The sequence below is a fragment of the Atractosteus spatula genome, chromosome 26 (genome assembly GCF_055471065.1).
Source record: "Atractosteus spatula isolate fAtrSpa1 chromosome 26, fAtrSpa1.hap1, whole genome shotgun sequence".
In the NCBI taxonomy this organism is placed as follows: domain Eukaryota; kingdom Metazoa; phylum Chordata; class Actinopteri; order Semionotiformes; family Lepisosteidae; genus Atractosteus; species Atractosteus spatula.
The window spans coordinates 3586415-3608934 of record NC_142731.1 but is presented as its reverse complement, the minus strand read 5'-3'; positions in this window follow the sequence as shown (position 1 = coordinate 3608934).

Here is a 22520-nt window from a genome sequence, read left to right as displayed (position 1 = left end):
TTGGTGTAAAACCTATTAGGAATCTGTTCAGGGGATTCAATGTTACTCTGTTGCTGCTTGCTCCACTTGAGTGACTGACTGCCCTTAAGAATTGAGGATGATTGACATACTGTATTGTTTACCCCTCATTATCCCTTTATCACCTAAAGCCATGGGGCCTCTTGGCTTTCTTTATAAATACTGTCATTGCTGTAGCAAAAGCATATTATGGGGAAAACAAAGAAAAGTGTTCAAGTGCCAGAAGCATTTCATTATTAAGCTTCAATGTTTCTTATTTTATAAACACATTTTAAATATAGAGCCCACCCTATAATATTCAAAACTTATAATATTTAATATTGAACTACATTCACCTACTTGGACATGGCTCATTTGGGAATTAAAACAGCAATAACCACTGAGCAGCACATAAGGAGTATTTAAAGCTGTCGTCAGCATTGACTCTGCTCTTAGAATTACACATCTTCCACCTCCTTTGTGGTTTGTCTGACTGAAATCAGCCACAGCGGCATTGACTCTGTGCTTAGGGATTGCTTCTGTTAAAACTGTCTAATAGACAGTAGTATGAGTTCCTCTTGACTGAAATAAGAGTATGGATGACCCCAATGAAAGACAAATGTTGCGGAAAACCATGGCAGACATAGTGCTTGTTGCAGCACACACCACTAATACACTAAGCACTACATTAAGAACCAACCACCTGTCTACCCTGACAGGGCTGGACTGGCAAAACAACATGGCTTTATGAAAAGCTCTTTTCTCATTTTGGGAAACGTCCACAATACATTGCAGTCACCTGTGTCAGGCTGTTTCCCCTCTATTTCAAAAACCCTATTATAAACTTTGAAAGTTTCACAACAATAGTGGTTGCACATGTTTCCTGTTATGAACACCTCCGTTACTATATACAGTTGTGAAGGAGATGCACACAAAGCAAATGAAGTAAGGAAACTGGCATGCTGCTAAGACTGCCACAGGCATTTTATGATACCATAAAGACCTGCCATGTTTTAGTAAACTTGCAATAAACAAGTTATTTTGGCAACAGTTTGCATTTCATATCTCTGGCTCATATGACAAGCTTTAAAGAAGGAAACCCTCTTGTATTTAAATTAGGAGATGACTAATACAATTAAAGCATATGGACTGATTCACAGTAAAATCCTACAGTACATTTTTACTATCTTCTAACAACAAACATTTTCTCACCATGAGATTGTCAGACAGCTACAGTAGTAAACTTGTGATGGAGACACAAACTGCATGTATCTCTCAATGGCCTGGCTAACAGCTGGAGACGCAAGAGGCTTAAATGAAAATCAAGTTCACAGGTGGAGTTTTAATAAAACCCAACTGAGGTTTTGAATTATTGAATTTCATGAGCAGTTGAAATTGACCTTTCCTCTTTCAGCAAAGTGACAAAGATCCTGAGTGGAATATTTAGTTAGTTCACTTAGGGAAGTCCTATAAGCTGGCACTGAGTTTTTTACTCTACACCAGCACAGGGAAGAAAAATCTTTTGATATCACAAACATTAGGCTTAATAAGGTGCACGAGACTGTAATGACAAGAATGGATTTTTCTACGTTTAATTGTTTTTTAAGTAGGATCATGTATGTGAGAGAGGCAGGGCAAGAGAAAAATACAACCAGCCAAAGACCTCATTGATTTGGCCTTGACCTCTCAGTTTCCCAGGTTACATGTCTTCAATGTGAGCAAGGTCAGTTCAGCTGATCCCCTGGTTATAAAGAAAAGATAAGGGGCTTGTTGCAGAGCCAGTCACTAAACTATGTGGTGGAGGATTGGAGGTTGGACAAAAGGGCACATACTTCTGTGCTGGACAAAGCTAAATTCAGTGACCAGCATTTCAACAACACTCTAGGGATCTGTTGCTTTTTTCACTTAGTGCTGAAGTGATTGTTGTTAAAGCATCGAAGAAAACATGGTTGAAGGTTATTTTAAACATTTAAATTGACATAGTGGCCAGCACCATATTTGAACTATAAATTTAAAATGATAATTAAATTTTGAAAGCTCTTCACTCTGGAATCCAAAGAGATTTGGATTTATTTATTAAAACAAAGTAGAAAAAGAACATTCCTTTAAAAATGCACAGCAATCTTGAGGCTGTGCTATTTCTAGGATATCTTGTTTTTGATTCTTGCCTTTGATTTTTCACCAGTAACAATTTAGTGGTTGCTAGATGAATCTATGTTTCTACTGCCAGGGAAAGTTTGCATGCTGTAGTTATTGCTTTTTATTTGTTTGCATGTTCAGTATTGAAGTAGTAGATATTCTAGTAGCTGTTGCTATTGTTGCCTTGTTGCCTTGTCAAGCTGTTGCCTTGATCTACCTGTTTTTAACCGAAACTGGTATCATCGAGACTTGGTGACTGAGCTTCTACTGTGTTCCTTAGGTATACACAAACCAGAAAAATCACATATTACACATTCCCAGAAATGTTTTCTGGGGCTCTGTTTTCACATTAAAATATTCAAAGAAAGATCAGTATTCAAAATATTTGCACCATATAGTTCTCTCTGCAGAGAGACTGAGAATAAGGCATGGATGAAATAAAAAGTTAAAATGTTTTATCCTAGTGTAGAACCAATGCAAATCGTGTTGTGAGTTGATCTCAAAAGCCCTTGGTCTCATGAAATCGTGGCTGAAAAAAGACCAAGTGCCCTGATTTCTTTCTCCTTTACTAACCCATATATTGAGAATTCTCTAATGTTGTGAGACCAGATAAGTGAAGCTGTCATAGACCCTACTGTTATATGGTTATATGTTATACTGTTATAACTTTCAGACACCAAGCAACATTTGTACTTTAGATACTCGAAGACCTGGCGATGAAGAGATTTCCTGTCCCAGAGCTGACAGGGACTGACCTCACTGGGACTGTCTTCACTGTCCAGTCTATTTGCAGCCTAAGACTTCTGCTTGACAGCACAAGTGAAACATCTGCACCTCCCAACCCCTCCTCCTCTTTGTCCCAGGACACTCTAATCCTGACAGGACAGAGGGATTGAGGGAGGAAGCACGTGGAGAGGCCAAGACAAGTGTGAACAGTATCTGAATGGGAGGAGTGGCAAGAAAGGAATGAATGAGAAATAAACTGAAAGCACTTTGACAATGCAGGCCCCCGGACTGACTTAACAAGTCTGACACACGTGTGAGCATGAAAGTACAGCAGACGGAAACTGTGTAACAAAGGTTTTTCTTTTCCTCCACTCAGTATCAGTGTGGTGCATTGTGCCTTGCTCATATATTAAAAACCGCCTGCAGTCAATTTTTTTGTACAATCCTGTTTGTAGTGGTGAAATGCTCATCACAGCACGAGAATCATAACCTTATATAGTATGTTTCTTTCATTAGAAAGATATGCCGTTCCCAAGAGAGATTTGTCCATATCATTGATAGAGAAAAATTGTAGGTTTTCTGCCTACTGGTGTCAGTGGGATTAAAAGCTTTTGAACTGCCCTTTGCAGATAGTGGTTATACAGTAGTCATAAACAGCAGCATTAAAATATATGAAAATATCCTGATAAGATTCACATCATTCTTTACAACCTGCTGAAATAATGATAATAATAATCTGTGGAAGATGACATTATCAATCTACCTATTTTTATTAACAAGGTTTTACAACTTCACAGCTGTATCCTGTGTCTTAAAACATCTTAGAGGACTTCTATATTAAATATACTCATATTGGTTTCTCATAAACATGGTGACTCTTTTATTTTAAAGTTTATTTTAAGTTTATTTTAAAGTGTAGCCTTTCCAAAAATGTAGATAGATATTCAGTATACAGTACATACCTAGTAGTACAGTTTTCCTAATGTAAAGAAAAGAAATCTGTCTGACGTTACACTTATACATCAATGTCTGTAGCATATTATAAAGAAGAATATAATTATCCATTCAGAACTGGAAATCTATAAGTGAGTCTATGGATTCAGTGAAGAAGAAACGACAGTATTGTTCTATTCTCTAGCCTCCTTGTACACAATAATTCCAAGGTTTTGACTGTACTGCCTATGTATTTTATACAAGTGACATACAATAACACATACATGCAATCCATGCATAACATAATGCATAATATTAGTAACCAGGTACTGGCTTCACCTCCTGTAATCATGACAACTACGCCTTTTCCTACTTGTATAGGTTTGAATTTCTCCTAATTTACTGCCGTTGATGCTTGCTGTGTAACTGAGTTAGTAACAAGACCAACTTCTTGCATCTTGGACATTGTTCAAAGCTAGTTTCTCTGCTCTTTGTTCATAACCTTTCTTTCTAAAAGTTTGGAAAGTGTAGTGGCAGCTCAATTCTGATCAAATCTGATCATACAACTGTAACGCAACGGGGGCTCAGGCGGGCGCCCTTGCCGCATCAGGTCGGCCCCACACCGTCCGGGGCTCGAACCCGGGACTTCCGCGTCTCTCTGCAGCGACCTAGCCCCGTGAGCTAAAGAGAGATCTCTCAGCAGCCCAGTAGCTGTAGTCCTGCTATCACAGGGAAGGGCGGTGACGTCACCTGCTCTGGTACGCCGGCTCTTACACAGTACCTGTCGGCCGTAAGCGTTACACTCTCCCCCGCTTAAATCGCCGTCCCCGGCGAAGGGCTATCCCACCCCGCTTCTGACACCAATGTAACGCAACGGGGGCTCAGGCGGGCGCCCTTGCCGCATCAGGTCGGCCCCACACTGTCCGGGGCTCGAACCTGGGACTTCCGCGTCTCTCTGCAGCGACCTAGCCCCGTGAGCTAAAGAGAGATCTCTCTACAGCCCAGTAGCTGTAGTCCTGCTATCACAGGGAAGGGCGGTGACGTCACCTGCTCTGGTACGCCGGCTCTTACACAGTACCTGTCGGCCGTAAGCGTTACACAACTAATGAGCATTGGAATCTTTTCAATCGAGGTTTAGTCAGAGATACAGCACTGAAACTGCCCTGAAGAAGTCAATAATTTGCTGTTGGCTGTTGTCTCTGGGTCACTTGATATGTTTATCCTTTGGGATTTAAGTGCAGCTTTTAGAACTGTCAATTACAGCATCCTAAGGGATAACATGAAATATTATCTAGGGTTCATTGGTACATTGTTGGAGTGATTCTGGCTCAGTGCCTGAGTAGATCAATATTCTGCTATGCTACCATAGGGAATGTCAGTCATATTTTCCTTAGAAAGTAAAATTGGAGATCAGTGATAGTGCAGCAGTCTTAAATAGCAGCCCAAAGAGTTTAGCTATTCAATGACAGAATAGCAAATATTTTTCTTTGCACCAGGCTTAAAGTTTGACACATACAGGTAAGAGATACTTTATTATTTTGTAGGTTTAGGATGTGCTGTGGGACATTCTTGCTAATGTCCCCATTGTGTTTTCTGATGTTTTTTTTAATGGTAACTAAATACTGCTACTTACAGCAGTGAACATCTTTGGTATTCCAAGGCACTTGCAGTTTGAAAGCATATGACAACCTATGTTTACGCAATGTTATTTTCTCATCCGTCTAATAAGATGATTTAAAATGGCGGTTGAAACTAAGCATATATTTTTGTGTGGGGCTAATTATCTTGTCATGTTGGGGCACTGCATCAGCCAGCTCAGCTCCATTTTGCCCACAAATCTCCTTGACTTTATCAGCTGTTTCTGTGAAATCAAGACTTTGCTGCTTTTAGCTTGACATCCCATCTCTCTCCCGAGAGACCTCTCTAGCTCTAATGAATTTGTTAAACTTGACTTTGGAAGCAGATGAAAGGGAGCAAGGAAAACAGATGATCAGACTCTGCCAAATATGAAAAAGCAGCCATAACACAAATTAACCTTTACGGGCCAACCAAAGCCACATTATGTTCGAGGTAGTAGTTCATCTTTCCAGTTAAAAACATTCACTGTGTTGTAATCAGCTCTTCCGGCCATTGATTCTTTCATCAATTCTTTATACACATTTTTTCCTGGTAAAATTTCCTTGGATTGTCTTGCTAATATCTTTGGGTAAGTTTTCATATTAGCACATGTGCTCTGCAATAAATCACAGCAAAACGGAAAACATTTCCTAGAATTTCTTTCAGAGCTCAAAGTTACAGTATGTTCCAAGAAACATTGAAATCTGTGAAATTGGTGGTTGAGTTAAAGGTGTGGGCGTAGATCAAAACTGATTATGTAATGTCATTAGGATGGGGTGTTTCTTTCAGTTTTGACATTAGGAAAATAAACAAAATTCCTGATATTGCTCACTATAATTTAAAATATCTGGTCTCGTTGCTGGGTTCATTAAGTGGAATCGGTGACCTTCTGTAGATTGATGGTGAGTGGCAAGAGATTTTCACAATATGATTTTCATTAAAATGTGGTTTTACTGAAGAGGTGCAGAATGTGAGTGTTTGTCAAATTGGAGGCAGTGTATCTTTTGATTTTGGCACTGATGATGAGACTTGCAGTAAAGTGTCTTTGTTTCCACTTGGCCTGGTAAGGATCATTGCCATCCACGACATTTCCGGGGATCACAGGGCAAGTTCATGCCCTAATTGGGATGCCAGTACCTTGAAGGGCACACATTAGAGATACCGATGAACTTTCATGAGGAATAATGACATGCAAGAATCAGATGCTGTGCAAGAGTATTATAAGCAGAATAAGTTTCAGCTTTGACCCCAACGAAGGTAGCTGCAAAGGTCAAGATGGAGTGGAGGAGAAATGCATAAAACAGAAATGGACAATGGTTGTGTGAGGTATGAAGCATATAGCCAATATCTATAATTGTTTTCATTATGGCCCCAAAACTTCAGCTAAATATTTTCCAAACCAGAGCACCCTAACTACCATGCCCCCAGGCTAGTGTCACCATCCAACCACCGCTTCTAACTCTTCAGTTACCAGTTTATAAGCAATAATGAGCCATTAATCTGACACCTTTAGAATCAATTCCAACCCAGGAGTGAACCATTTAAAAATAACTGCTGCTGCACTGCCATTACAATACAAATCCACTCGGGTAACTTGCTCAACCCCCATCTCTTTGTCTACACTAATGTATCTAAACTAAAATAAATTAAAAATCCTTGTTGCACTTTACCTTTCTTTAAAAACCATAACTTGTTCCAAAACATTTGAGTGCTGTTGCACTAGCACTAAGGATCATGAATCAATCCCACTTAAATGTGCATTTATATTTAATCAGATCACATTAATAAATGCCGACCTCATTTCTACCATTTCATTCCTCATAGTTGAAGTCGATGAAGGGTATTTGATTGGGCAAAGTAAGATGAATTTTTAACTTGTAGCACAGGTACAGTACCTATGCTGGGCAACTGTAGTTTTTCAGTGTGACAGAACAAAACCATGGTACTAGGAAAAGTTGCTATATGAGATACAGGTTTTGATCACACAGGATGGGGCTGCATTTTTGTTTGCTTTTCAAACATTCCTGAAGGGAAAGAGTTAGTGTTGTTTGGGTTTCTCTCCTTCTCTCTTTCTCTGTTATTTACTTAGCTTACCCCTTGACCTCAACATTTCCTTTCAGTACAAAACAATGTTGGCACATAGCAATCTGCTAGCTCATGTGTAGATCAATGACAGACAAGGTTCAGAAGACAACTGTGTGTGCTGCAGTACTCTCTGACACAAAGGAGAGATATTGTACATGACGGGTGTGTTCTGATACTGAGCAGTGTTTATTTCCTTCTGTGATATAAAGCCTTTTACTGTCATTGCTCAAAAGGGTTTGAAACACATTTTCAGAATTTTCATTAGCAGATGATTTTGACATGTACTAAAATTATTGCTTATGGCTGCTTCTGGTGATGTATCAGTCATTAAATATTCCCTTCTTCTCTTTTCTCTTTTCTAAAAAGTGTCTCACCCAGCCTTGGCAGAGATTGTCATTTTAAGAGGATGATTTAATGTCTGCTGGAAATGTGGTAATCCCTACTACCTAAAGACAGCCATAGGCAGTAAAATATTATTTCAAACTGTCTTCCCCAGGAATGAGCTCAATAAAATGGGATTTGCTTGATTCCTCTTTGAAGATGAGGAAAGACAGTAAAATAAGCCTGTGTAGCTGAGCAAGAGCCTACAGATGAAGATACTGAATCTCTCACTGCTTCACAACAAGCAGGACACAATGTTATCATGTTGCTTGTAGGTCTGTAAACTGGATAGATTGGGACTGGTTGGTAAAAGAATGATTGCATGCTCCTTGTTTGTCCTGTAGTTCATCTAAGGTCATAAACTGAATGGGATGGGTTGTTTAATGTTAGCCCCCAGTAATAAGTGTACTACAGCAACAAAATAAAGTTGGATTTAAATACAGTGTGAGTCAGGTTTATAGCTGGATGTCCAAGATAAAACAGCAGGGAGAGTTCATGCAGGTGGTCTTTCCACTTAACCACAATTTTCAACCCCCTGCTCCAGTATGGTGTCAGGAGACACTGTACTATATGTGGTGCTATTCTTCAAATGAGGCTTTAAACCATTCATAAGAGTAGAACTGCTTAATCCAGTATAGTCTATATCGGGCCTCAGGTGTGTGCTGCACTTTCACTTTGTTAAGTGCATTGGGATGTCTCTTTGACATGAACTGCACCCCACAATGAAACATTATGAAGATGGTGAGGATTATACTGTACAGTCTGGTACAGCCCCTTAGCAGTCACAATGACAGCACATTCTGAAACAGCCTGGTGTTAATGCCTATTACATACAGTACAAGCACTGCCAGTATAGTCATGTACACCCAGATAAAACTCGGTATAATCTGGTCCAACTGCAGCTACCATCACTCTCAGCTTTTTACCGGCAATGAGCTGCAATTGGCTTAAACTGTATGTATATGTTTGACCCCATTAACAAACAAACAGCTCAGTGCAATTTTACCATTGATCATGACACTTACCATTGAGGAAAAGCAAACTGAAAGACCATCTAAGCAAAATTGTTGTCAGAAACTTCTGATCATTATAATAACTTTGTTTTTGTGCATACTGTATTCATGTTTTTGTCTCTATCTAGTTAATTCCCACTTCAGAACCATCAGACGAGACACATTAAAATGTCTTTAACTGTCAGTTAAAAACGTCATGCCAGTTTGCCCTCAGAAAGAAAGCCTTCGTGAAATCCTGCCTCTGCATGACACAACTCCCTTTATGTAACGGACCACAGTATAATAAATCACACGAAACTGAACAGATCGATGTGTTGAGATTTTATTCCAGCTCTTTTTCTGAGCTCGTTATATGGTCTTGACTTGGCGGTCACTTAAAAAGAACTGATTTTAGTGGCATGGACATCAATGAATCTTTTTGTGTCATTTTTCATTTTTCTCTTGTTGTACTTCCAGGCTGTACTATGCAGATATTTTTACAGCATGGGGCTGAATGTCAACCCACAAGCAGAAGAAATGTGCTGCAGCCAGTTTAATAACATTAAAATATATCTAAATACTTTTCAAGACATTGCACTCCCTTTCCAAATAATGTGCTCTGAAGTGCAATATTGTCCAATGATTTCTATGCCCTTTCAGGATATACAGCCCAAAATGTACTTATTAATGGGTCGGTACAGTATCCGACCCTGTTTGTACTTCTTCTGGCTCAAACTGGTTCCACAAACTTTGTGACCCTGAGAAAGACCTGTGCCATCACTGAAGACCCATCACATATTCTTCAGCGATCTTTTGAACTTTGGCCTTCAGGAGGTCATTTTCTCTGTCTGCAGTGCAAGACAAATAGAAACACCTTTAGCTTTGCTCCACAGGCCACAGTTCCATGCAAATAATGGGTGTAAAGAACGTTTATCAATATGATCTCTATTGGATATAACCCACTCTACAAATGTATATGTACTGTAACACTTTCTTAAATATCTAATAGGTGGATTCATTTGTTTTCTACTACAGAATAGAACCCTCAATAGGCACATGTACCTTGTTACTCTCATAATTGTTTTATGAGCCTTTTTTCTGTTTTGTTCATTTTTGTTTTATTTCTTAAAAATGTTGATATACCCTGGTTTTTACCAGTTGTACAGTATTTAGAATGTGTTATTTTGCTATGCTAAAATTGATCCCTTCTGGGATGAATATAAAGTATTTATTTTGAATCAAATCAAACTGAATTGAATAAACAACCATTTCTGCTGCAAACAGCAAAGTGCGTGTTGAATTTGCAGCAGAATATAGACACTGCAAGTTGGAGCAGGAAAAGGTTGTATGAATAAATTCAGGAATTCAACCAGTATGAATACACTACATCCGATTAAGAAAAGAAGAAAATACTGCAATATGTTTACATTCAACAGTGACATTTCATAAAAAATGTATTAAAAAGTATCTTCATCAAAAGAGTATGAAACTACATTGTTGAACACCATGGAGTCATTTCTGGAAAGGGTTTTTTTGTTCACGAATTTAGCTTCCTGCTTGACAATGATACAACGCCCACTATCATTTATAAAAAGTATTATTTAGCTAGGATGAATAAGCTGGAGATATCTTAAACCAGAAGCAATCGGGTCTAACAGACGCACAGAAGGACAAGCTGATCTTGAACCAGAGCTAAACTTTAGAACAATATTGCAAAAGAGTGTAACAGGTCCCTCTAAACAAGGTGACTCGTGAGGCCTAAGCACATTACAAACTCATAATGGACTGCAGACTGCAGTACAGGGGGTCTTTAGCCCGCAAAGACTTCTTATTTCTACACTAAAGACTTGCTCTACAACAACCCAACAGCAACTAAACCTGTGTATTCCCTTTACATTCAAAACTAGCCAATTCTTCCATGTGAGAATGTGTTTTCTAGCCCTTCTCTAATTATCTAATTAATTAACTTAGAATAATCAAATTCACTCAAGTGTGCCTTATTTCCAAACAATAGACCTTAATGTCCTCTCGCTGTAGTAAGGATTGTAGTTTCAGCTGACCTACCACGTAATACATGTGGTATTAAGATCAAAATGGTGTCTTAAAAGATCACAGGAGAATAAACAAAATATGTTCCTGATCTATCACTTAATATTTTTTCTCAATGTTTTCACTATAGTTAAGATGGCATCTTTACAATTGTAGATTGTTTTTGTCTTTCCCAATTTTGAATACTACTCTATATACTGTACATGCATTATCAAAAAGATTAAAACATTTGCTTTATTTATTATAGTAGCTCAGCAAACCAGTGTTCTCAGCCCTCTTTTCCTTTTTAATTATTGTCACCGATCTCCTTGAAATGCGTTTGGGATTTCTGACGCTGTTTCATTCTTGAACTCGCAAGCAAATGCGTCCTCTCCACAGCATGCATGTCTGGTTATTGAAGATATTTCCTTGGACCAGATTAAGTTACCTCTCCCAGGGGATGGAGCTTGGAAGCATTTTACAAGTCAGCTTAAAAACCGACGTTTTGCCAGCGAGGAGACAAGTCCAGTTCTGTTGCTCCGAAGGAAAGCAGCAGATAAAGAGGGTATCTTCAAGACCTGGCAGACAGCATCACTGGAGCCTGTGCCTTGCTTGTAAGCTCAGCCAGTTGCTTGTAATGATATACAGGTGGCTGTGCCCACAGGCATTTTTCTAATCTTGAGGAAATCCACCATAAATCCGCTGGAGTGAGGCCATTCTATAAGTACAGCAGGCTCACAGTGCTAATTTTTCCTTGGGTTCTGTGTGTTCACCACCTCCAGCCCTGGCTGCTCGACAGTACTACTTTGGCCACACCAGCTGCCCTGCCGGCCATAGATTTATTGCTGGTGTTTGGTAACGCGAACTTTTGGATGAGGTGCAAAACTTAAAAAAAAAAGCCCTTACTGTTTTTCCATTTTTAAGCATTGATTACATCCCTCAAGACAAATAATCAGTGTACACCCCCAAATGTGCACCTGACGCCTTGTGTTTCCAGGTTGCTAGGCAGCTATTATTATTATTCGTTATGGCCACAATAGCAACCATTTTATTTGTTTTAGCTGGGAACGAAGCTCCGTACTATCTTAAAAAATGTTTTTTTCTACACTTCTGTATTCATGGGCCAGTTGTCATTCTTTGGGCAGGTGAAATCCCTGAGATACCACCGATTAACTGATTTTAAAAGTTGGGCCTCCAGGCCCCGCAGGCAGCAACTTCCATTTCCATCTAAAAGGAAAATGTCCGGACAAGATAGGAGATACACAATACTGTTTTTTTTTTGTCTTGAATTACATTCTTCCTAGTATTTGTATGGGATTATGGAAACAGACGTTGGTTTGCAGAGTTTCATGTCTGTGGCTTATCTGACGATGTAAAAATCTAAAGGGAAGCAGACACCTCAAAATAACCACTTTGTGCTGTGTAAAAGCTGACTGCATAAAAATGGTTCTTTTGACTTGTTTTTAAACAATTTCTGGGTGTTATACGGATCTCCTTCCATATTTGCAGAGTAGTTAAATGTAAGCTCATAGTGCATCATCATTACGATTGATTTAATTATTTACTAACACAATTAAAATTGCATCACTGTTTACAAGTTAGCTGTAGTTATATTCCTGTGTTATATTTTTTTAATAATTAGAGCACTCTATTACTAATCAATTATTAATCACTGATCTATTGAAGCAGGCATTGAGCAGATAGAACAAGGAGAAAAGGATGGTGTTAAAACATGTAAAATACATAGAAATATCTGTAAAGAGCCAAGTATCAATCCTGAATATATTAAAATTCTTTTCATGTACATTTACGTCATTCAATTGTTTATTTTAGGATCATTGAAACGACACCATGGATGCTAATTAAACTATGCCTGTATTGTCTAAAAGTAGTACAAGCATAAAAATCGATACAACAAGACATGGATTCTCACCCTTTTCCACCTTTGGAGATTATTAATCAATATTACTGGAGAATATTAGGCTATATAAGAAGTTCTGTCCTATTTAAATGGCTAGGACAGATAAAAGATCAGCGTGCAGAATTATAACAAACAGAAATACGAAGAGTAAGAGGGGCACCTGCAAAGCATAATAATATTGCTGTTATAGTCAAGGGATGTTCTGCATTGCCTTAAGGTTATAAATGTTGTCAGTACTGTAAAGCCATGTCATTGTTACTGAGGTTTTTGATGCATCCCAGGACACTCTCAGTAATTGAGAAGTTAATCTTAGTGACAGTGTGTTCTGAGCAATGCCAGGCATTAAAGCCTCTTGGCTATCTTGCTGGTTTCTGTCGCTTTTCTCCAGTGCAGGATCTGTAACACAATGAGCAGGATTGTGCTATTAACTGCTCATGAACCAAAGGAAATTACGATCAAGGTGCTAATTTTCTAAGATATAATAGATAAACCATTTGAGAGGATCTTGTGAGATGAATGTACTGTGTATTACAAGAATGTTTAAACATTGTGAGCAGCCATATCACCCTGCAACTCAAACTTGTCACATCTTCCAGGTGGGGCTGGACATTGGTGGCGAAGAAGGGGAGTCCCCATTCTCTGTAAAGTGCTTTGAGTGGAGTGTCCAGTAAGTGCAAGGAATTATTGTTATTATTAAACCCATTCTGACTGCAATGTCTAAAGTCATATAATGAAACCAACAATGAATTTGTCTTCAAAACAGAAAGCGTGACTAAATCCTTCTCTGTGCTTTGAGAGAACTGTCTAGCTTTAACTTGTTTCTGTAAAATAGAGTATGTTGCCGGAGGGCATGATCCCCTTCAGCACCTTTATTGATGCAGTTTAATGTGCCAAGTCCTAATGAGATCCCCAGCAGCTGAGTGATGTCACGTGGAGTCTTGCCAAAGGAGTCTGGCTCTTCTTTTGAAAGCAAATGGTAATTGTTTTTTTTTCCTCTGTTATAAATGACTGATTTGGAATTTCCAGTTCTTTGCACCTCAGCTTTACAGCTACAACTGCAACTCACTTAGGAAAATAAGTGCCTGTGAACACCTCCTCCGCACGCCCACCTGTCAGAGCCATCTGCTATTCGACACACTTTGTGCTTTGCCATGAGTGCCACACAGGAGAATTGGCATCAACTGGTGGAGCAACTCATCTCCCACTGGTTACATAGGAAACTTGCAGATGACCAGCAAGACCTACGGGTCACTACTGCACCGAAACACAAATCTGGATAACAAAAGCCTACTCAATCTCCGTGGTTCTTGGCAAGCTATATGCCTCCCCTTGGGGAATCTCAATCATAGGATTCTCACTAAACATGCATCATCCATAGACAATACTGCTTTGATCCCCACTCACTGCCTTGTGCAGAGTTTATTGCTACAGTATGTCGATAATTCCTTGTAAATCAGTGACAGCAACTGTTAAATCTTTTCAAGAGCTCCACAAATTAAAAAAACAAACATATAAAACAGACAAATCATAATATACCAAAACAAACATAACACAATTGTGCAATGAACGGTCTCCAAATCACATTTTAATTAAAACTTTTTGCTTGTCTAGGAATTGGATGATGACAGTGTCATAAATCCAAAGATTGTTCCCTTTTCCAATCAGTGTTTAATCCTGAGACTTAGTACTGTTTTAATACTTAATGATCAGACAAAGGCAACACTTCAGTAAGATGTGGGTGTTCTGATCAATGGAATAATTTTATGAACAGGCTTCAAGCTTCACTAATAGCAAGCCAAACTAAGTACCTCCATGTTTTTAATTTAATTAAAAATGACATGTCTGTTAAAATATGATTCCCAAGAGAGGCGCCAAAAGATTGTTGCCAGGGAAAGCTTTTACAGTGTTAAGTTCATTATTTTAAGTTTTTACAATGTCTCAATGTTATTTAGAAGCAACTCTTAAAAAGTGACTCTTAAAACGTTTTATGGGCCAGATGTAGGAATTAAAGCTGAAATGCATTATTTTCCACGTGAGGCGCGCACCTGCATGACTCAATAAAACTCCTTCTCTTCATTAACCAGACAAAACTCCCATCAGCGTGACACAAAGAGAGTGACACCCCCAATATCTTGGCCCTGTGCTTTCACAGACCACCTGATATTTAATGTTAATCAGTGTTTGATTATTGGTTTCTGCTGTTGCTAAGGTTTCCAGATGAGCTCAAGTGCAATATGAATGACATCTTGTGTTTACTTTTACTAGACTTGGAGACAAACTGATTCTCCTCATCTGTCATTGGAAGTGTTCTTGAAAGCATGACTCACAAAACACTAATATCCATGTTTAAGTGCTGAAAAAATGTTCAGGAGAATTTATTCAGCTTATTTAATTTCTTAGACAAAACATGCAACTTGATTTAAGGGCCCTTGAGGTACCCCTGTTCTCAAAATAAGCTATATTTTGCTTACAGGGATTTAAGGCGTGTAGTCTGGATTGCTTCACTGATTCTCTATATGTGTTTGATCCAGTCCTGATCCACAACAGTGCGGATTATTGAGAGATATAACTGTAATGCAAGAGAGAAAACAAACACCTTGTAAGACTGACCATTCATCATCGAAACCCATTATAAAACACAAGTTCCTTTCAATGTACAATTTACATCTAATGTCTCCACTCTCCACCTTTTACTAATAATACTGTAGTCTGGTTCAGAAGGGGATGGGGTAGGATACTTACCTGTTCCAGCTGGCTTTGACTCAGATCCACAAGCCAAGTGGGTTAGAGGTACTTACAGTACACATTATATTCTGCTAGCATATTAAAGTTCATCTTATTGTCCTTCTTTGTTCGATATCTGGAACTAACTAATCTCAAGATCCCTCTTTCACAAGCACAGTGCAGTGTTTTTACTTCACTTCAGGGTGAAGTAGTTTTGCTTTTATTTTCAAAGGGCACAATATTCCTGTTCATCACTCATTTTTACACGTAGGTAAATTAAATTAACCTTTTCAAATGTTGTATGTATAGATGGGATTTGCATGGATCAAAATGGTTGGGTATTTTCTAACGTTTACAGCAGCATTATAAAAGAGACTGTCATTTTATTCCAATTGATAAAACCATCTTTGGATCTCTAATAAGCTTAAATTTCATCCTAGGTTCTCCCAGAAGCAGTTGGTGATTGCTCTATTACAGTCAAAATTAAAACTGAAAACCAGAGCTATTTCAATTCCAGCCGCTTGCTCATCTTCATTTCAAGATTATCAGAACCATGTGTGCTACTGGATTCCAAGTAATATAGCTATCTGCGGCTTGTGCTCTACTGAGAACCAGCAAGCTATGATTATGGGTGGAGATCCCCATGGAAATGACACTGAAATGTACCGTGCTTCTAGCAAGTGCTAGACACTCTTGCAAGAGCTCTGTTTTAGAAAGAAGAAAAAAGGAAAACAGTCATTAATATTTCACTACTTGGTAAAGTCAATCCACTTGTGAGACTGTGGTCCACTTGTGGTCCCAAGCAATAACTTAAGTATCCTGGATCTGAGCTCCATTATTCAACAAAATGCATGCTAGAAATACATGAATATGTACAATATGCATCCAATATCTCTTCAGACTCAGTGCATACTCGAAAAGGGGCATTTTCTGTTAATAATGGTTCAAAGCCATTCAAAAAAGTTATTCCAGGATCCATATGAAATATAAATTAAGTGCATTGGATTGCCTAAGAGGGTCAGTCACATTGCTTGGCAATGCATCAGCCAGAAATGGGAGACATATGTCCAGCATGAAGAACATGGATTTGTTCTAAGTATGGTAGCCATATATTAATCTCTTAAGACCCATTTGTTGGTTTTCAAAGAGATGACTACTGCTTTTGGTTTTGTAAGGGTATAAAACTAAAATCATACAATAATAGAAGTTGGCATTTCTATCCTCTTCAGAAGTCAGGCGTTTGTTTCCTATAATCCCAGTTCTTTGCTTCAAATATTTTCAAACCACTAAGAAACCGAAGCTGATGTTTTTCATATTCTTCAGAGCGGAAAGTGTTGTGTCTCAAACTCAGTCTGCAAGTGTCAAGAAAACTAAAAGGATCTAAATTGGTGTAAACTGATTTCAGCGTTTCATTTCTTTAACACTTTAACACAGAAATGTGTTCCTACAACACATTAACTGTTGTTTGTCTTCGGGGTTTAGAAGCCATGACGTGTTTTTTGACAGTGTGTTTTAGTAATGCGTTTCATTACTTCAGCTGAGGGAACCTCCTTCCCCTGCAGTGAATAAACAAGTCCTGGATAAAGCCTGTCATAATCTGGGAGACCATAAAATAAGGAGAAGGGAGAAAGCAGATGTTTCCAAAGATGGTAATGCACAAAGGAAAGCACAGTTCTGTTTGGGTGGGCAAAATAATAATTACCAAGCAATAAAAAACCAACACATGAAAAGAGCTGTATCAACAATTAAGAAAAAGTAACGTAACATTGGTCATTCTCTGCTAATGAAAGGAAACACAGGTCTTTTCATTTTTGGCATGTGATATGCCAGTGTGCAGCTTTATCAGAAACTGAAATGGTAAAAAATGTGAACCCATCAGAGTCAGATCTATCTTGTGTGGTTGATGTGGATGTTGAGAACTAGTTCCTGAAGAGACAACCAGAGTGTCTTTAATCCAAGCTTTTTCGAGGCCCTGTATATTTCTTGCCCATTTATCACTGACTCTCGATATATAGTACCCTGAGCTTGTATTTGCTGTTTTTGGTTTATGAAATCATTCTTTAAGCTGCCTGGAAACTTTGCATTGCGTATGATGAGGCAAAAATAGCTAACACTACTGGAGCCGTGGTTCTGAATCGCCTGTGTGCTGAATGATGAGGTAATGCAAAAGGGGCTTATTAAAACATAAGATAAAAGTGTGTCGTCGTGTATGCACAAATCCAGAGAGTTTCGCTCTGATCAAAATCAGCTGCGATTCTCATGAAATTGATGACACGGATTTATCTGAAAATTGGAAATGTGAAAACAGAAAAAGGAGCTGGTTTATGATTTCCCCCTTCAGTGCCATGGTGCATTTTCCTTAATAATGCACAGTTCTTCTTCTGGAAAAAATGTTTTTTTAGGCTGTCAGTTCACCCTTCCTTCATATTAAAGTCTAAATGAATGAAGTCATTTTTGCTGAGATAACCCTGGCATATAAAGTCAAATTAAAGAGAATATTGACATATGGGGTCAGAATTAGCATGTCTCGGTTTTGCTTTGTCATTTCTGAACACTTTAGACCAGAAAATAAGGTACTTACAGTACCAGTACAGCACAATTTGGAATTCTTTATGATCTCAAAAAGTCACCAACATCGCTTATGTTCTGACTTACAGCCTTCGCTTTCTTAATTTGACCTCTTTCAGAAAAGAGCCCCTTACAGGTTGGAAAAGGGTTCACGCGGAAACTTAAACCGCCTCGCCCCAAGAATAATTTAAAAGCTGGTTCACTATGGACAATGAAATGCAGGAATTGAATGCTTTGTGAATGTTTGGAATATATGGTGAGACAAGTTTGGCCATAGGACGAGGGGTTTCTAAACCCATTCAGATAGAAATGAAGGAGGGATGCCTGAGACGAACGTGAAGAGAGGTGTCTATGTTCAATATATAGAGCTAATTTCCGTAATGATGGTGATTCGGGACAGCTGTGTGAGATTGACTTGTTGTTATCCTTCCTAGACCTCAGTTAAGAACTTCCATTTAGTAGCTTCGTGATCCAAAAGTTCTATAAAGCCATTTCATCAAAGGTGACGGCATTATAGACTCTGTTCAGTTTTGCAAGAGGGTTGGTTCCACACTCCACCAATCTCATGTGAGGAAGAGGTTCTTGTTTTGAATATTCCAGAACTTCATTCTCCCTTCTGTCCCAGCCTCCTACATTATTGCTGATCTTGAAGTAGTCCCTTGAGCCGGCATGATTAACACCTGTCAGGATTTTGCATGCTGAAATCAAATCCCGATATTACCTTCTTTGTTCCAAGCTATAAAGGTTCAGAACTGGAACCATGGCCATAGGATTCTCCAAAAGAATTTTCTTGTATATTTATAGCTTGTAATGCATGTATGCATGTGCTCTACGAAAAAAAGATTCTCCTGTGTATTTATCATTTCTGAACTTCATATTCATATCCTGAATATGACTGAGACTCTTTTGTATTTAACTTAACATTCCTTGACCATTCTAAAAATAAACATAGACAGTCTTTTTTGAACTGTCACTTGTATATTACAGCACTTCAATGCCATAAAAAATATGGTCCATGATGATGTAATTCTCATGGCAGCCTTGGCCACATTCTCTGTAAATAGGGACTTAAAAGGAACCCATTTTCAGAGTGGAAAAAGGTTTCAGGCTAAAGTACAACAAGCTGTCCTTATCCTTGTGGAATCTCAGCCATGCATTCTATGGCATCTGAAGCAGTTTCTTGAATCACAAGTTTATACCTAGGCCTTTGAGGTGGTTGTTTTTTTATTGAGCACTATGAGAGAAGAAAATAATACAAGACATTTTGCAGAAATAAAATATTTGTAACATGACTAAAAATAAAGGGAAAGGTTTTTGAACTGCATTTTTAGCATAGAAAAAACAGTCTCTAGGCTATAAAGCTGCCCGAGATCAGACTCGTATTCAAAAGTCATTGTTGGGGTAGGTGCTACTGTCGGCCATAAGCAGGCTGGGATCCCCTGTGGCTGACAGGGGTATGACTAGTTTTAAATCAGACCAAAAAATAACTTTTCCATCCCCAAAATCCAAATTCTGAGCCCTGTTCTACCCTACCTAGTCCTCATCCTTGCTGTCTAATGAATGGTTGTCCAGTGCCACACTGCAATCATCACTAATTCCCCAACCGGATCTCATCTAATTCTCCTCCGTTCGTTTGACTGTGCACCACCCTGCCCGAGAATAACCCTTTTGAAAAACACAGTTTCACTTCAGGCCATTTTCTTTAAAAAAAATAAATCTCTATACAGTAATTATCTCAAATTATCTTGCTATTTTTCTAAAAACAAAAGGCAAGAAAAGAGGGGGAAAAGTCCATTTTGTGTCAGTCAAAACACTGGTAAAAAATCAAGTCTAAGTGCTTTGTATCCTGAAGGTAGGAAGTGTTGGATGTAAGGAGAAAGGACTATGGATTAAGAGAACAGAGAGTCTGTGCTGTCACTGTTATGCACCTCCAGTATACAGTACAGTATGTTGGGCACTGAGCCAATACAGTAACCAGTTGACATCATTTACAGTATTTATTGCATCTCCTTGGTTTCTCCAGACGTGGAATCTTGCAAGGCTGTTCTTGTGTTGGCTGGCACGCGGAACGTGATAAAGGTGTCTATTTAACTTGGACTCCTGCTAATCTTTTAAGAAAATAAATGTTCTGTCCGCTGCCAGATCACCACGCCCTGCTGGCACCTCTTTTGCGGACAGCCTCTTGGCGAGACGTAACTACTGCACCGCCCTGCAAACGCATTTCTAAAACATTCCCTTCCCCATGCACAATTTATTTGTTTTACTCTAATTTGCTAGATTGTTTTATTTTCCTTTGAATTATGCCAAATTATGACCATCAAGATGTATAATGTGCTTACAGCCTCCCAGCTCAGCCTTTGTGGTTGCTGTCGATGTTTTAGAAATACGTTTTGGCCATTTAACTGTTTAGGTCAACTTTGGTCTTATTTATTTGTCTCTATCTTCAACATTGGCACCCATGAGTCAGTTAGGGACAGTGAAGCATGTTGTCTTTTTTATATCACCGAGAGATCCTGATGCTGTCAGGGTAATATTAATGCATTATCTTTTGATTGAGCTGGAGAAATCAAACTCAGATGAAATGCATGTAGCAGTTAATTTAAACCAGAAGATGGTGCTCAGTGCTGACACTTTGCTCAGTAACAAGAACACCCTTTCTTCCATAGTGATCGTGAAGGTAAAGCAAAATCCACTGTACAAAGTTTTTGCTGCAGAAATTCCTATATCCTACAGTGTCAAAAATAAAGTATGTTAATGTTAGCAAAACACCATTCCCTAATAATAAACTTGGAACCTGCCAAAACAAAAATCCACAATTCCCGACACTCTCCTTGATGTTCCATTGTATTTTTCACCATTTGCAAAGTGCTTGGCTGACTGCAAGGTGGTTGTGCAATACATTGGCTGGTCGACCATGAGAATGATCATTTTGAAAAGTATTTTTTCTAAGCACTGGGATATGTCAATCCAAATCTGTATCACTGCAAACGGGAATGAATCCAACACGTTCTGCAGAGGGTACAAGTCTTTATTTTCAATTGCAAATTAATCAAGACCAGCTGAAACACACCATTGTAGGTTTTCCTTCGGTGGTACGCAGTTAAGCAGTTGACACATTAATCCTGCAAGCAGCACTAACTCTAGGTGACCTGGAGTTACAGTTATACCTAGGAGCCAAACAGCTGTATTTTTGTAAAGTACAGAAAGTATAAATCTGAACAACCAAAGCATATTAAGTATTATACAGAAGTACATGTTCAAATGCACTCTACAAATCAAAATCTAAAATGAAATTATCAAATGTGGGGGGAATACAAGTTCATCTTTGCAGAAAAAAAGACAGGCTCTATGTACTTTATAACAAGACCCTTGGTGGCCTGCTTTTAGAACCATATGTCCCATAAACATATAAAACAACAGTAAAAATGCATCTAGCTCCTCCAGGACACTGATAAGATCACATAAACTACTCACACACAAAGTAGAAACAAATCAAATTACAGCTAAACCCATTGTGGACTGGAAAACATGAATAATCAGGCAGAATACCTTTCTTTGTAATCAAAATGCAATTGGTTTCTCTGTGGCAGTTAGTTTGACCTCTCTCTGGGCTTTTAAATATAATGTAATACATCTCCCTCATTTCTGCACTCTCACATCTCTTGCCTTGTGAGAATATTTAATGCATTTGAAAAGAAAAAAAAACAGGAATGCACAGTCCCATATGTGTCACATGAACTGAGAAAATTGAATTTAAAAACCACAAGCAACTAAAATGACATGGTTGTGCCATGGGGCTTCTAATGTTAATGCAGTTACTTGATATATGTTATCAAACATTAGCATTTGTCTTTGGAGGAGGTTCAGTGTATTGTGTGTTGACAGCCCCTTGGTACTTGGAAAACTGAGTGCCAGTCTGTATGAAGAATTTTGGCGTAATTTGTGTCTTACTGCCTTTGCTGATTGTGTATAGTACTGTAAACTGAATAACAATTTTGATAATAGGTCATCAAAGAAAAATAAAATTAATAAGCAAAGTAAGAAGCTTATGCGAGCATATGGTTTTAATTACAGATGTTGCAGTGATCCTGAATAAGTTTATGTATGTTGATCTATGCTAGAAGGTTGTAGATTCAAAGGGATCTGATAAGCCCATATACTCTGAAAACTGTGTTGTGCTGAGGTTTAGAAGTGCTAATACAGTTTTTGTACATAGCCAGCAATCAGAATCCCACATTCTTAAAAAATTAAAGAGCTGTAAAGCCAGTGGAGTTAGAGATAGTCAGAGATGTAGGTTGAAAACTGATTGAGTCTTGTTGGAAAGGCTAAAAAGGCTCAGGTTTGATTGGTGCTGCTTTGCTCTGCCTCTGCTGGCATTTGATCATGGTGACTTGTGGGCTCAGAACAGA